Below are 12255 nucleotides of genomic sequence, written 5' to 3'. Positions count from 1 at the left end.
CCATGTGGATGGTGAAATCATCAGGCATTATGAGAAGCAGGGATGGAGAGAGTGATGGTGAGCCAGGACCCGAATCTTCAACTAATCCCATACTCCTAATTTATCCCTCCCCCACCTTCCCCTTTGGTAACCATAAGTTTGTTTTCTGTGTCTGTGTGTCTGTTCTGTTTTGTATATAGATTTATTTGTATTATTTTTTAGATGCCACATGTAAGTGATACCATATAATATTTGTCTTTGTCTGACTTCACTAAGTATGATATTCTCTAGATCTATCCATGTTGCTGCAAATGGCAATATTCTTTTTTAAGCCTGAGTTATATTCCATATTATATATATATTCCATATATATATATATATATAATCACATCTTCTTAAGCCAATCGCTGCTGATGGGCACTTGGGTTGTTTCCATTTCTTGGCTATTGTAAATAGTGCTGCTGTGAACATTGAGGCACATACATCTTTTTGAATTAGAGTTTTTGTCTTTTTCGGATATATACCCAGGAGTTGTTTATACCCAGGGCCATATGGTAGCTCTATTTTTAGTTCTTTAAGGAACCTCCATACTGTTTGCAATAGTGGCTTAAGTATGTGTTTTTGATATTTCTTCCCCAACCAGAATATAAGTTGCACGAGGGCAGGGACTTTGTCTTTTTGTTCACTGATTTAGCCTTAAGAATCTAGAAGAGTCCTTGCTAATGTTTGTATGGACGAAAGTTCTGTGTATCCTTTAGGACTCAGATTACATGTCACTTTCTAGGGAATATTTAACCAACCCCACGTCCCCTAGGACCTTAGGATGGGTTGGCCATTCCTTCCTCTCTGCCCCCAAGTGCCCTACTCTCAGGGCTTTGTAACAGCATATTGGTCTTTCTGTCCCAGCCCCTCCCAACCCCTCCCCCCCCCCGTACTGATTTGTAAGAGTTTCTTAAGTATGGACCAATCTTTGCTTCTCCTGCTCATAGCCCTGGTACCTACCACAACACTTGGCACATAGAAATGCTGACTGAGGGACAAAATGATGTAATTTATGTGAAAGCACTTTGCGTACACTCACCCAAGAGTCATGCTTTCACATAATTTTTAATTATAGTTGATTTATTGGACTTGTCTGGAATTGCTAGCCTTCTTTTTGTTCACTGCCATGAGTTTATCCAACCTCTGTCTATTTAGCACATTTTTCCATATCTTAGTTCCTCTGTGCTCCCAAAATAGCAATATAATTTTCTCTGATTGATGCTGTTTCTCTGTATAAAATGGTGAAGGTCCTGGGTTCACATACCTGAGTCCTCTGGCTCAGGTGGGTTTCAGAAGGACTCTTGAGAGTTCAGTTCAGCTGGACGTGCTTGGTATCAAATGAGATGAAGTGGGGAGAAATAGCAAAGCACTTTGGAATGGCAGGCATGATAAGGGCCATTGTCATGCTGCTGCTGTGATGATAGGCAGTTTCTAGACCTGTTCTGTGAGTGTGCTCACTGGTAGCCTCGTCTTGTTCGAGCCTGAATTGCTCAGGATTTGAATTAGCATGTTCGTAAGATTGTTCCAGTGACAGAAAACTCTATCACGTGTTATGCAAAAAATCCTCTAGCGTATGCATGTGAAAAAAGCCTCCTATGACTTTGTTTTCTTTACCTGTCCCTGCAAAGAAAATGGAATTATTATCTGTAGTAAGATTGATTCTTTCCTAAAAAAGTTGTTACCATTATGAAAAAGAATTACCAGACGTAATAGAGGCTGACAAACTATTATTATTATTGTTGTTTTGCTTAAGCACATTTATCATAAGAAAGAGAGAGCGAGCTCTGCATCAATCTTTTTGGTGTTGTAAAGAATCTGTCTAATGCCCTAATTGTTTTAACCTATTTTATTATTTTTTTTTTAAATAAAGTGGAGGGTGTCCTTAAAGAAATCAGGTTTAAGATTGTTGACCTGTCTTGTGTCAGTTTCCCAGAGAGAGCAAGTCTTAGAATTAAAAACAGCTGGGAGGATGGCGGGGTGGGGATGCGGTAACATTGTATGTTCCAGCAGGGGAAAGATGAAAGACGGGAAGAAGCTGGCTGTGCTGAAGACTGCTGAGGATTAGAGCAGGGGACTTAGGGGACCCACTGGTAGCATTTTGCTCCCAAATGTGCTTTTTAACTCTTTAATGGCCAAGGATAGCTGGAGTTCCTAGAGTCAAAGTCATAAGGAGAACCTGGAGCAGTGTTTGGATGGGAATAAGTTAAATATAGGACAATGGAGCAAGACCTGGATTTCATCATTATGGCCCAAGCTCCTACCCACCGCCTCCCAGAGAGCCACCATCCTCCCCTGCAATGTTTCCTGACTTCTTTTATGTATTTATTTATTTGGTTGCGGCAGGCAGGCTCCTTAGTTGTGGCACGTGGGCTCCTTAGTTGTGGCATGCATGTGGGATCTAGTTCCCCAATCGAACCCAAGCCCCTTGCACTGGGAGCGCAGACTCTTATCCACTGCACCACCAGGGAAGTCCCAATGTTTCCTGACTTCTGTCCTTGGGACAGAGATCCTGGGAGAGGCACGGGGTAGGAGCCACATCTCAGGACCCCACCCTGAGTGCTTAATTCCAGGCCCTGCCCACACTAGCTATGTGACTGTAAGTTTCTTCATCCATCAGGCTTATTCTGGGGATAAACAAGTTAATATTTGTGAAACATTTAGAAAAGTGCTTGGCGCATAGCAAAAACTATGTGTATGTTAAATAAATTACTTTTTTTTTTTTGCTTTGTCCAAATACTTTTTTCCTATTTCTTTCCTATAAAGGTTTACATGTATCTGTTTTAAAAGGAAACTTTATGTTACTAATGAAAATGGAAAATGTGTTTTTAAAAAGAAAGTAACTAAAAATAAAAATGAGGAAAACAAAACAATGTTGTTAAATTCTAGCTATATTCTGTGCGCTGTGTCAGGCTCTGAGCTTGAGGAGGCCTCCTTCTCTCTGTTAAAAAGTGAGATTTGTCAAGGCTTGGTCATTAAAGATACAGTAGCACCAAAATGAGACTTTCCCTTTGTTGTAATCACAAGGATCAAGGAAGAAAGAGAGTTATAATAATTTTATTATAAGTTTCAATAATATATAATCTCACCTAAAATAATCTCAGGACCACCAGGGAAACACACACACACACTCACTCACTCTTTCTCTCTCTCTCTCTCTCTCTGTCTCTCAAATATGTATTTGGAAAAATGGAGGTTTAACCTCATTTCTCTCCTGCCTTGGCCACTTGTAAATTGCTTCATGTTTTCCAGCTCTGCGGGAAGCACATATTGTTGGTTGTCACTTGGGTTTCCCAGATGCTCTCCCTCATGGGATGCTGCTTCTCCTCCGTGGGTGCCAGTGGAAGTTAAAGGCTACTGTGGGGCAGGCTGTACTTCTCTTTATTATGCTGTCCTTCTACCCATCACTACGTTGCCGCCAAGACCAGGGGTATATCAGACTCTGCTGAAGCATATGTGAGTCTGACCTGGCTCCTTTGGCTGTCAAGGACAGCCCTGACACAACTGGTGAAAGTTCAATATGGTCTAAGGATTAGGTCATGGTAATTCCCTTTCTATCTGTCTTTTCTGTATGTCTTATACATATTAACTCATTTTCTTTTCACAACAACCCCATGAGTTAGTAAATATTAATTTACAGATAAGGCAGCTGAGGCTCAGAGAGGTTAAGTAACTTGCCCAAGATCACACAGCTAGTTAAGTAGGTAGCAGAGCTGGGATTGTCCAGATTCTAGGCTCTGGGATTTTGTCACTGCACTGTACTGCCTCTCAATAAACAAACAAACAATAAACAAACAAATAAGATGAGTACATTGTGGATCAGAGACTGACCTGTGCTAACGAAGAAGACCAAAGCTGGGCATGCCGGGGGCTGGCTTTTGATTGAAATGAGGTGGTCAGGGACAACCTCACTGAGCAAGTGAGGATTTGAACAGAGGCCCGATGGGGCTGAGGGAGGAGCCTTGAAAAATCATTCATTTCACTCCTGAAATCAATCTTAGAAAAATTAACGGGATGTATTAGCTCTGGTCTTGCCCATTGCTCAGCTCAATGTAATAAGATATGCAGAATCAAATTTACAAAGAACATTGATGTTTGGTGCTGGGAAATAGACATGAGAAGATCAGAGCAAACAGGATGAGGATAAGGGTAGATTCTTAGAATTCTCGATGCCGTGTTCAAAGTGAGGGCAGGGTTACACCACACACAGTGCAGGCTCCTGGGGGCGCAGTTCACAGAGTAAGGGTTCCAGGGCCAAATAGAAAGCTGGGACGAAGTGAGAGAGTGGCATGGACATACATACACTACCAAACGTAAAATAGACAGCTAGTGGGAAGCAGCTGCATAGCACAGGGAGATCAGCTTGGTGCTTTGTGACCACCTAGAGGGGTGGGATGGAGGGTGGGAGGGAGGGAGGGAGACGCAAGAGGGAGGCGATATGGGGACATATGTATATGTATAGCTGATTCACTTTGTTATACAGCAGAAACTAACCATTGTAAAGCAATTATGCTCCAATAAAGATGTTAAAAAAAAAAAAAAAGAGGGCTTGTTCTGGAGGCAGCAGCTCTAGAAAGAGCAAGTTGCTGTCCTGGGAGGGGGAAGGCAAGGGGTGTGGGCACAGAGCATCGTCCTAGGTGGTGGCAAATGAGAGAAGCCAGCCAGGGGTACCACGGAGAGCTGGGGGGCTGTGGGTGAAAAAGGGGAGCACGCTCAGTTCAAAGGCCTCCACATTCCAGTTCTAACAACATACTCTCACCTTTGTGTGTTATTCCCTCCAAGTAGGATTTTAAGTCCTTTTTGAAGCAAAGGTACCTAGGTATTGTATATGCTGCTAATTTGAACATCTGAGAAAGTCTGGCTTCTTTCTTCTGCTCTGCAGGAAGGTAAAATCAAGCCGAACACGTGGAATTTTTTTTTCATTATTGTGGTTACATACTGTGTTATTCACGAGAACTCTGAAACTGTGCTGATTTGACTCTTCTGCAAGGAATCTGCCTTTCTGCTTTGAACCTGGAAAGATTTTTGGAAGGATGTGTCCTGGTAGTGGTTTGTAACTTGTCTTTTTTGCCTGAACAGTCATGAGTCTCTCATTTTTAAATTTCTGGTTTTTTTCTTTTATCTTGATGTCTTTCCCTCCTTTCCCATTTTGCTTTTGAATATTGCTCTGATTTGCTTTTCCTTTTTAAAGACATAAATTATATTCATGGTTCTCACTGTGTAAAATAGTATCTGTATTAGGTAGAAAATAATGGCTTTAAACACCATCTGCTGATGACTTTCAAGTTTATGTCTCCAATCCCAGCCATTCCCTGAGCTCTGGGGTCAAGAGAAGTTGGAAATCTTAAATGTTGTCAATGAAGTAGATAAAACAACAACCACGGTAACATCATGTGATCCAAACCTATCGAAATCTAGTCTGCAGAGGATGATTTATATAAAGATGTAGAGGGAGAAAGATGCAAGCCATGCTTGGGGGAAAAGCACTGCTGGAAAGTATGTGGATGTGAGTGGTTGCAAGTCGGGGGCAATAAGAAAAAGAGCTGGGTAGAGCTGTATCTCCCAAGACCTGAATATACTTGTAGGAGTTCAGATCTTATTCTGGGCTGTGGGGAGCCTGTGATTATGGAGATGGTTTGTTGAAAACTCTGTTTTATAAAGACTTATTTGGTTGCTTATGGAGGAAGGAATGGAGAAGGTTGTTGAGTTGAGGACAGGGAATGAGTTAGGAGGATGCTGTAGAGATCCAGGGTGAGAACCGATGAGGGTCTGAATCTAGACTAAAGGGGACTCGTGAGATATATGAACGGTCAAAAAAATATTCATGATTGGCTAAAAATAAAGGTTGCTTTCTATTTCTTCAGAGGTTGATTTAGGAAACTGAGGTCTAAGTCACAGACAGACCACTAACTAGTTTTGTGGCCCAAGGCCAGTCATTCCTCTTAAACTTTAGCTTTCCTTCTGTCAAGTGGTGACAATGATAACTGTTCTGTCAACTCGGGATGCTGCAGCAATCGAGAGAAGCAGAGAGCGTGAAAGAGCAGCCACCACTATGAAGGACTGTATCCAAGGAAGTGATTTTTTGTGGGGTGTGGTGGTTAGCACGCTAATTTTATTTGAAACGAGGACAGCAAGTATGGGCTGTGTTGGGAAGGACAAGCTTTCCATAGAAGCAATTTTTATTGGTGTTATTGTAACCAGTTCTGGGATTCTGCATCAGTTAGGACTTTAAAAACATAAGGAGACATGAAAAATTATTATTAAAAAGAATGACTTTTTTTTTTTAGATTTATGTGAAACAATAGCTGCATCTGGAGAGGAAAAATTTACTCTGTTGCTATGAACAGTGACAATCATGGCACACAGTGTGGTTTACAGCCACTTCTAGGTAAAATGGACCCACCCACTACCCTAGCTGAGGGCTCAATCCAAGGCAGCCACATCTGACACCTCAAGCCACGTCTGACTCAGCAGCAGCGGGTTCATCTGCTGATCAGTGGTCTAAGATGTGCCCTCGTGTCAAAAAGACTCTTCCAAATGGGAATAATGGTAATTAGTTGAGCCAGGGATGTAATTTCTGTAGGGAATTTGAGGAAGTAAAGAGTAAAGCATCCGGTCTATGGCATGAGGACAATGGGATAGATGAGTAACATGGCAGACCACTAGGGAGAAGATGGTATGGTGGTAGAAGGAAAATGGTAAGATGGTAGGATGGAAGAACGCTAGTAGGGAGAAGATCCAGGACCTTTGGCATCCAGCATCGCTGGAGTGGCTTAGGTCAAAAACCACTCTTCAGTTGCATCCTCCACAAGGCCACGTCAGCTTTCACTACCTTGTTCAATATAATTTCATTCAGTGGGAATCCTTAAAATAACCTTCACCCTTCACTTGAGTTAGCCAAGCCTCTTGAAACCGAAAGGCTATATAAAAACACTACCCCTATTCACCTGAACTGAGAATAATCTTTTTTGAGGTGATTGAATTTAAAACAGAAGTCATCTAAAATTTGCTTATATGGTTAAGTGAGATGGCATATGACTGGATAGACTCAGGAGTTTAGGTTAAACATTAGAAAAATACTACATTTCAAATTCCTCATTTACAGAAGGGCCATTGCTTTATAAAAGGAAGATATCTTAAGACTAGTCAAGTCAATGACAGTGAGGACAAAGTTGAATTAATTCATGAAGTTGATGGTGGAGTAGAATAATCCTGGGCTTCAGAGTCAGAAGCCTTAACTCGAAGTCCAGGCCCTGTGACTTCCTGGTTGGGTGGGCATTGAGGTAAGTCGCTCAGCCATGCAGGACCCTAGGTGTTGAAAAATGGAGGTGTGATGGTGACAACGATGATGATGATGGTGGTGGTGGCCCAGGAGTCCATGGGATAATGTATGTGAAATACCTTATAAACAAAACTAATCTATATTGTTTGCTATTATTAAGAAATTAAAGGGACTTCGCTGGTGGTCTAGTGGTAAAGAATCCGCCTTACAATGCAAGTGACACAGGTTCAATCCCTGGTCAGGGAACTAAAATCCCATATGCCGCGGGGCAACTAAGCCCATGCGCCACAACAACTGAGCTCATGCGCCTCAACTAGAGAGCCTGTGTGCCGCAAACTACGGAGGCCGCATGCTCTGGAACCCGCGTGCCACGGCTACAGAGCCCACATGCCCTGGAGCCTGCGTGCCACAACTAGAGAGAGAAAACCCGCACGCCACAACTAGAGAGAAGCCCGTGCACCGCAACAAAGAGCCTGCGCACCGCAACGAAAGATCCCGCAAGCCTCAACGAAGATCCTGCAGGCCGCAACTAAGACCTGACGCAGCCAAAAATAAATTAAAAAAAAAAAAAAAGAAATTAAAATGTTTAAGGTGAAAAATTTAAAAAGCAATAGCAATTATACACAGGAGAAGGAGATGGACTAGTTTCAGACAAATCACTAGGGAAGAGTTAATATTCCTATTCAACACCACAGGACAGTGGAATGTTTCGGGGACTTAACTTTTTTACAGAAAAGTGATACTATTAATAATGATGATGACAATGTTGCTAATAATCGTCACAGCAGCCGCCACTTACTGAGCATCTCCAGTGACCCAGGCACAATGTAGTATTTGATATTCACTCTTGAATCCTCCAATAGCCATGTTTATTCTCCCTACTTTACCCATGAGAAAACCAAGGCCCAGAAAGATTCAGTAGCTTGATCAGAGTAGAACAGCTTGGGATTCAAACCCAGGTCTTTTTGGCTCTTCATTCTGTGCCCATTTCCTGTTGACCTGATTAGCTCTTCCTAGGATGCTGAAACAGAGGGACTGCAATGATCCTTGCAGATTGGCCACTCTAGGCCCTTCTTGTGAGAGAAAAGGAATCTGAGGTCCAGAGCCATGAAGTGGCCTACCCAAGGGCACACAGCTAGTTTCTGTTGAGATCAAATTCTCAAACTCAGGGCTCCGACTCTCAAAGCAGTAGCCTGTCTTCTATACTAGGCTGCATCTCTGGTGCAGCTGTTTTGAACTTCCGTGCAATCCTGCAAATAGGCTGTTGGTTTCATTCCAGAAAATTACAGGGCAAATTTAGCCTTCCCGAGGGAACAGCTGGCATGTGTGCTGTGCTGTGATGTCTGGAATTGCCCCACACCCTGCGTTTATGGTGGTTTGCCTCTGGCTTCTCTTGGAAGCAGAAAGCTGTGGCATAGAGTAAACAAATAAGGGAGTTCACTGAAAATCAACCCCTCGATTCTTGTGTATTAGCCACTTCTGGCACGAATGTCACATGGTACCACACCTGGATGGGAGCAGAGATAACACATTAATATGCTCACAACAGTCAGCTTTTATGGAGTTCTCATCACATACCAAGGTCTTTTAATTCTCACAGTTAAGCTACAAGTTAGTGGATTAAACCAATTTAACAGATGAGGAAATTGAGACCCAGGGACGTTAAGAAACTTGTCAGTGTTAAAAAAAAAAAAAAAAAAAGAAGCTTAATGAGTACTGGAGTCAGGCTGTAGCCTTCATGCCAAAGCTGACATTTGTAACCATCATACGTACCTGCACTGTGCTTAGAGCGCTCTGCACCCATGGGGATGCTGGGTGGTTAGGAAACAGGCAAAGTTTTGCTTTCATGAAATTGATAGTTTCACATGGGACACACATGTGTACAAGCATAATTAATTTGAACACTTGTTATCTCAGAGAGAGCTTTGACTTTTTCTGCTGGACACTCTTTGAAGAGATTTCTGGGAATCATCTTAAATTTTTTTAACGTGGCTATACAGTGAATTTTTATCCCCATTTTACAGATGAGAAAACAGACTGAGAGAGGTGAAGCAAATGACCAAACTTTCCATAGTTAATAAGTATTAGGGTCTTGATTCAGTCCGGGCTTGTAGTTACTATGGTCAAGTTTCAAAAAAGCATTCAAATGCTATGGAAATCCAAAAGGAGAAGCCCATGGAGTTGAAAGCCTATTATGCTAAATGCTTAGAACTGACTGATTAATTTCCCTGCCAACCTCAGTGATCTGGAAGGGCAGTGCAGTGCATGGTTTTGGAGGCAGTGTGTTGTAATCAAAATAGGAAGAGAGTGGGCATCAGAGCTCCGGGTTTGAGACCACTCTCTTCCTCCAAGTTCAACGGCCATGAACTTGGTGGCCATTGTAACTTGGCTGTTGTTAAGCCAAGAACACCTTGGCTCTTTCTTCTGTGTCTTGCTTGCTGTTATGGAAAGGAGCTCATAAACCTGGTTTATCTTATTTTATTTAGTTTTTAAAATTTATTTATTTGTTTTTTGGCTGTGTTCGGTCTTCGTTGCTGCGCGCGGGCTTTCTCTAGTTGCAGCGAGCAGGGGCTACTCTTCCTTGATGTGCGCGGGCTTCTCATTGCTGTGGCTTCTCTTGTCACGGAGCACAGGCTCTAGGCATGCAGGCTTCAATAGTTGTGGCTCGTGGGCTCAGTAGTTGTGGTTCACGGGCTGTAGAGCGCAGTCTCAGTAGTTGTGGCGCACGGGCTTAGTTGCTCCGCGCATGTGGGATCTTCCTGGACCAGGGCTCAAACCCGTGTCCCCTGAATTGGCAGGTGGATTCTTAACCACTGCACCACCAGGGAAGTCCCTAAATTAATTTTTTAAAATGCATTTAGTTGCACTAGCCACACTTCAAATGCTCAATAGTCACATGGGTTAGTGGCTACCATGTTGGTCAGTGTTGATAATAAAATATATCATCACCGAAGAAATAGCCCTTTTCTAGGAGAACTGGGTGATCTTTTTTTTTGGCCTTGCTACACAGCTTATGGGATTTTAGTTCCCTGACCAGGGATCGAACCCAGGCCCTCAGCAGTGAGAGCACAGAGTCCTAACTGCTGGACCTCCGGCGAATCCCTGAGTGATCTTTAAAATATATATATATATATATATGTTTGTTTATTTGGGTGCACCAGATCTTAGTTTCAGCAGGCGGACTCCTTAGTTGTGACATGTGAACTCTTAGTTGTGGCATGCTTGTGGGATCTAGTTCCCTGACCAGGGATCGAACCTGGGCCTCCTGCATTGGGAGTGTGGAGTCTTATCCACTGCGTCACCAGGGAAGTACCCCTGAGTGATCTTAATAGCGTGTTTTCCTTGAGATGAGGTGGTCTTATCACATAATTCTTAGAAGAATATGAGTTTGAGGCTTGAAGGCATTTAGCTTTTGATTCTGTCATTGAAGGGAATTAAGACACATGCCACTGGGTGGGAGTGGTTAAGAAGCCTGACAGATGGGTCCGCTCTTCGTGGGACGGTTTCCTTTTGCACCTTTGATTACACTGGGTAACATGATGCTAAAGAACAGCCATGCACATCAATGAGTGTGGATTCAGCCACACCCCCAACAGTCTCACCCACCAGATGACTCTGAAACTCAGAAACCTGTGCCCAGGAGCTGGATAAAGCCAGACACCAGGACTTTGCCAATTCCTAGCCCAGAGGAGCCACCAAGAAGAGGAAGAATGGAGAAGCCATCCAAAGCGAAGTAATATATTTCCTTCTCCTAAAGTGAAGACTTCTGGGTGTGGCCACAGCCAAAGGGCTGGGAGCTGGGGGTGAGGGTTTCTCTTCAAAAAACCCTTAAAGGTTAACTAAGACTTAAGGCTTAGGAGGCAAAGGTCGTGGGCCAGGTGGGACATTTGGGCCTGATCATGCACTTAAAGGACACATTTTTCCCATCTGATGAGAAAATATATAATTTTCATTGTAGAAAATCTGGAAAATATAGAAGTCATGAGGATTTTAAAAATCACTCACAATATCACTGGAGATAACCATTGTTAACATTTTGAATATTAAAAAATTTCCTTTAATTTTTTCAACTGGACTACAAAGGGTTAATATTAAATGCTGTTATTTTCGGAAAGCAGGACCTTTCCTTATGTAATTTCACTGTCCTGTAAAGCCACCTTAAGCCTGTGGTTTCTCTTCTCCCTCTGGCCTTCTCCTCCTGCCTCAAAATCTCTTCTCTCGGTTCGTGAATAAGAGGTGGTATCTTTTTAGTCCTGTGGTCTCATTTTTGGACTTGCCAGGGGAGCTTTGCTGGGGCTCAGCCTGCACCCCTGTGGCCACAAGGGCCTTGGGGGAGATAGTCGTGTGTTCAGAACACATGACTTGGCTCTTCATTTTGCTTGGGGCTGGTTAAAAGGGATCTAAGGACATTTGTATCTTTTCATCTACAAAGCAACTTGGTAGAATTACACGGGCAGCCCTCAGCTCTGCTTGGGGACGAGGTTGGGGTAACAGTACATGATTGGGCTGCTGAATCATTTTTGAAAACTCAGTCATTTAATAAATATATCTGCTATGAGTACAGCACCTTACCAGGCACTGGGTCCACAAAAATGGATCACCCAGATTCTTCTCTCAAAGCACTTACAGACAAGTGATATTGATGAATAACAAAATAGATGACTATGATTTGGGTGTTGTGAGATTATGATAGGGGTAGACACCCGGGTGGGAAGAGAAATTTCATCCATTCTGGAGGATCACGGAAGGCTTCTTGGAAAAAGGGCATCTAAGCTGAGAAGTGGAGGGTGAATGGTAAACAACATTCTTGAATGTGGAAGTGGAGGTGAAGGTGAGAGAGAATATTCCAGGTAGAAGGCACAGCACAAGTAAAGGCTGGGAGGTAAGAAAGCATGATGTCTTTGGGAATGACAAGCTCAGTTAAGTATATACGATGTCCATTCTGTGTATTTTGC

Source organism: Delphinapterus leucas, chromosome 17 (genome assembly GCF_059928025.1).
Source record: "Delphinapterus leucas isolate spDelLeu-1000000601 "Yukka" chromosome 17, BTC_Dleu_Yukka2, whole genome shotgun sequence".
Classification (NCBI taxonomy): domain Eukaryota; kingdom Metazoa; phylum Chordata; class Mammalia; order Artiodactyla; family Monodontidae; genus Delphinapterus; species Delphinapterus leucas.
The sequence above is the reverse complement of the archived record's forward strand: the minus strand, read 5'-3'. Positions refer to the sequence as shown.